Genomic DNA, 5,000 nt, shown 5'->3' on the forward strand with positions numbered 1-5,000 from the left:
TAGAGTGAGTGGATTTTTGCTTGAATCAGGGAACAGTCTCGAAAGACATACCATGATAAAAATATCCATATTTTAATCTTAATGCTTAGTACATTTCTAATAAAATGAGTGAACTAGTTTAGTAAAATTTAATAAACGTACATATCAGATCAACATTTATAAAATTTATAAAATGTGGATGATATGCGTAAAAGCATAAAGGAAAACAGTCAACAGAAAATATTGTTTCATCTACTAGGAAACAGATTTGCCACTTCAATTGAATTATTAACAATAATGATATAGTCTGTATACTGTTTACATACACTAGCGTAAAAAAGGCTTGGCACAAGTGTCCGTATATGCTATAGATTACCGACGTCAATGGAACAGTTCGTAAGGACACTTTCGTGGCCTATCGCTCAGCGTGTAGTAACATACAGTGACTACACGCGCACCCTCCTAATTAATCGTCCCAAATTAATTACACTGTTCCTCGCAGACTTAAAACAGAAGGTTAAAGAATTCTACCTTCTGCTACCACAGATCTCATAAGTTGCTCCACTTGCTTCGCATAGTACATAAAGAACGCCTTGGATGACTACCAGCCGGTGTGCAAACAAGGATGTTCAAAGTCCATATAATTAAGGACATTTTATGGAAGAGGCAACTTTCCTCGGATCATGACTAACGGGTGTACTGTCTGGATCCGTTCTGTGAATAACACGGGTGAATTTCGCCCATAGTTATAGATAACTTTGAACCCAGGGGTTCTCTTCTGAACAGCTGTCCTCCCATAAAGTCTGAAGTTCTATGAAGATAGACCTTTAAGCACTCCACTGGACATAGAGGTGCATCTTCCTTCAGAGGGCAGATTCTCTAAGGACCCCACCTGTTGATGGGTAGCTTGTTCCTGGGAAGAAACGTTGGGTCTGGAAATAGATTCAGTTCTCCCTCCAAGAACTGGACGTGGCCTTCCTCTCTAGAGAGAGCCACTATTTCATAACTCTGGCCCCCAAAGCGAGTACAAACAGACATATGACTTGAATTCAAAACCTTCTAAGCACATTCCTCATTGTTCATTATTTATACACAATGAGGAATCATATCTAATGACCATGCAAAGAGTCTTTGGAAGCGCTGAAGGGCTGGTTCATTAAGAACGTCGTGAGAAAGGTCGACCTGTAAGGCATATGATATCTGACTTGTCAAGGCAGGCTTGAACAACAGAATTGTGCTGGGTGCTAAACCTTGCTCATGATGGTGAATGAAGAATGATAAGTAGGAATCTGTCGGGATTTCTTTCGGTTCTTCGCCCAGACAAAGGATAGCTATCTCTTCCCTGAAGCCTCATAATGTTTTCTGGTTTCCTCCAAAAGTCTAAACTGACTTTTAAACACCGAATCTTTTTCACATCGTTAAGGAGAGAAAATCATGAGATGTAGGTTCCGTGTTTTCTGTGAAGGAGCGAAGACAGTCGACTTCTGTACTCGCCGAGACAGGGATGGATCAATTTTCTTGTTGTCTTTCGTCGCAAAGAGGTCTATCTGCAGCTCTGGGACTTGACTCGAGATGAAGGAGAACGATCCTGCGTCAAGGGACCATTCTGACTCTATAGGTGTAAACCTGGATAGAGCGTCCGCTGTCACATTGCGGAACCCTTGAATGTGAACTGCTGACAGGTGCCATTTCTTCCTTTCCGCCAAAAAGAATATGGCCAATGTCACTTGGATCTCTTCGCGCGTTTGATGCGTATTTTCTCCAGACTCCTGTTGCATCCTTAAGCTGTGCTCTTAGCACTGGATCTGTTATCGAAGTAAAATGTAGATAGCCCAGCACTCTCTCCTGTTCGCGTCTTGATATCCGTTTGGATTTCAATAGTCTCTCGACAGATCCTGCTATTTCTTTCCTCTTCCTACTAGGAATGGAAAGCCGATGGGACTCCAAATTCCAGTGGATTCCCAACCACTGAAATTTTTGAGCTAGAAAAAGACGAGACTTTTTTATGTTGATCTTAAATCCCAGATGTTCCAGGAACTATCTTAGAAGCTTGCATGCTTTCTGTCCTGGATGCTGCCCACACCAGCCAGTCGTCCAAGTAGGCTACTACTTGGACCCCCTTTAGGCATAATTGATGGACGGCTGCGTTCGGGAGCTTCGTGAAAATCCTTCGGGCTATGTTTAGCCCGAAAGGCATGGCTGTGAAGGTGTAAAGTTTTCTTTGTAACTTGAAGCCTAGGTAGGAGGAGAGGTGATGATTAATTGGAACGTGCAAATAAGCATCAGACAAGTCTATAGAGACAGTATAAGCCCTTCTGGGCAGTAGGGTCCTTATGTGCTGAAGCGTGAGCATTCTGAACTTGTAGTTCACTATGAACTTGTTGAGTGGCGACCAGTCTAAAATAATTCTGAGTTTTTCTGAGTCCTTCTTTGGAACACAAAACAGCCTTCCTTGGAATTTTATGGACTTAACTTTCCGGATTACTCTTTTGTCTAAGAGTTCTCAGACACATTCTTCCAGAACGGGGGATGAGTGTTGGAAGAATAGAGGAAATTGAGGTGGAGGACTGTTCCAGCTCCAACCTAGTCCATTTTTAATAAGGCTGTGGGCCCAGGGATCGAAGGTCCAGCGATCCCTAATTAGCTGTAGTCTCCCTCCTACTGGAAGTATCTTACTTCTGCTGTTGTGGATCTGAGGCCTTGCCTCCTTGACCGCGTCCTCCCCTGTATCCCCTTCCTCTTGAAGGGCGTCTAGAAGAACCTCTGGGTGTTTCTCTAGCTCTCGAACAAAAGGAAGAAGTCTGCCTTTCGAAGGTCGGGTTAAGAACTGGCGACTGTGTCGCCACTTGTTGAGGTACCAGCTGGTACGTGGTTGGAGGTTGTGCCAATATCTGAGGCACCGCGGTCACAGGAAGTTGTTGTTGTTGCTGGCGGTAGGGTTTAGCCGGCCGAGAGGATGGCCTTTTTGTCATCCTCTTGGGTTGGAGACCCTCATCTGGAGAAGACTTTCTCTTGAGATCTAAGCCCCACTTTTTGAGAAGGTTCCTATTCTCTGTGGCGGCCTTGTCTACTACCTCTTTAACCACTTCATTGGGAAAGAGGTCTTTACCCCAAATACGAGAGGAGATCAGTTTCCTCGGGTCGTGCCTCACCGCACTTGAGGCGAACACGAACTCTACACAGGCTCTCCTAGCTTTAATAAAGCTATAGAGATCCTTCGTAACTGTGGCCAGATGGGTTTTGGCCACAACCATGAACATGTCCTGGATCTTTGGGTCACTTGCCATCGTTTCTAGTTTCGTTTGCAATGACATCAATGCTGCAAGTCTTTCCTTCGTCTCTTGCTCTCTACGCAAGAGAACCTCCGACAGTTTTGGAAGTGTCTCACCGAACTGGTGTTCAGCAATATCAGCTTCCAGCTTCCTGACTGAGAAGGTAAGGTGTACTTCCTTCCAGCCTTTTTGGTCCAAGGGCAAGGTCAGAGATAACGGCTTGCACTCCTCCAAGGAGGGGCATGGTTTCCCTGCCTCCACCGCCTTTAAGGCTGCCTTATATCCATTTTCCAAGAAGGGAAAGGCTCTGGTAGAAGAGGCCACAAAGGAGGGAAGCTTCTTACTCAAGGCGGGCACCTTTGAGTTAGTGAAGCCCCTCTCTTTCATCGAGCTCGCTAGTAATGTCTGAGCTTTACTATGGTAAAAAACTATGACCGCCTTTGGCTCCGTCTCCTCCTTTGAGGCTGGCTCCTTCCTAAGACGGACATAGCAGTCCGGATAAGAATCTTTGTTGGGCCAAAATTCCACTACTTCCAGGGGAATTGCTCCCAACTTTTCTGAGATCACGATCTTCCCGGTTGTCATAGGCATGTGTTCGGCATACCTCCAAGGATTAGTATCCGAGCACAAAGGAAGATCCTTCACGCTGAGCCGCTTCTGGGGCCCATGTGATGCTGCAGGTCTACGTATCTCCAGTTTCATTGCAGCTTCCTTCTCATCATTCTTCCTTTGAATTTGTTGGATCATCTCAACAATGGAAGAAAGAGTCCTTCCCAGTTCATCTGGGATAGCAGATGATGTAGACGGAATAGGTTCTGGGTCCGGAACCAATGTAACCGACACTTCGTCGATTTCTTTCTCTTCTACTTGAGGAGCCAGAAACAGCTCCTCCTCCTGACCTTCTCCTAGAATCTGACACCTCCGACATCCTGTCGTCCAATTGGATGTCTTGAAGGGCGGCTGAGACTCAGAATCTACCGGATTCTGGGCAATTGGTATCTCCACCTGAGGCTGGGGGATGATTGCATCAGCCGATGCTTTAGAGAAAAGGTAGGCCCTCATCTTCCTATTTGGAAGGTAGGGACCTGAGGTGTTTTTCTGAAAACCCCTCACCCAGGATCGTAACGTTTCCCTGGCAGCATCCCTTGACTCCGTTGACTTAGGGTCGTCAAAAGCCTTGGTAATCAGGTTAGAACAAACTCGACAAACCTGAGGGTTCCAATAGCGGAGATCACCTCTAGAGGCTGCGCATGCTGTGTGCCTCCTGCAATATTGATGTCCACAAGAGTTCTTACTGCGGACATTACAGAACACACTCCTGCACTTCGGATGGTCCTCCTGTAAAGAGAAGAAAAATCCATGAGTATCAAGTCAAGGCTTTCACTTATATTGAGACATTTAGCTTATATAGAAAAGCTTTAAAAGAAAGAAGGAAAGACACATACTTGTATTTTCTGTCCAGTCAATTGTTGAAACCTCCCGAGATATTAAAACTAAGGTTAATTCTATTCTAGAATACCTTATGTAATTTCCTAAACGGAAATATAAGATGTAGTTCACACCTTGAGATAAAGTTTTAATATATGCGATAGAGAGAATACAGAAAGAACTTACTTTCTATGTATTGTACGGTCTCAACAAAAGGCTGTACAAGATAACATTAAGTATGATGAAGAACTTTTAGTGTTATCACAAGCACTGTACAGCAGTTTCTGCTAATGCAATGTGTACTACACTACGAATACAGCA

Source organism: Palaemon carinicauda, chromosome 8, assembly GCF_036898095.1.
Source record: "Palaemon carinicauda isolate YSFRI2023 chromosome 8, ASM3689809v2, whole genome shotgun sequence".
NCBI lineage: Eukaryota > Metazoa > Arthropoda > Malacostraca > Decapoda > Palaemonidae > Palaemon > Palaemon carinicauda.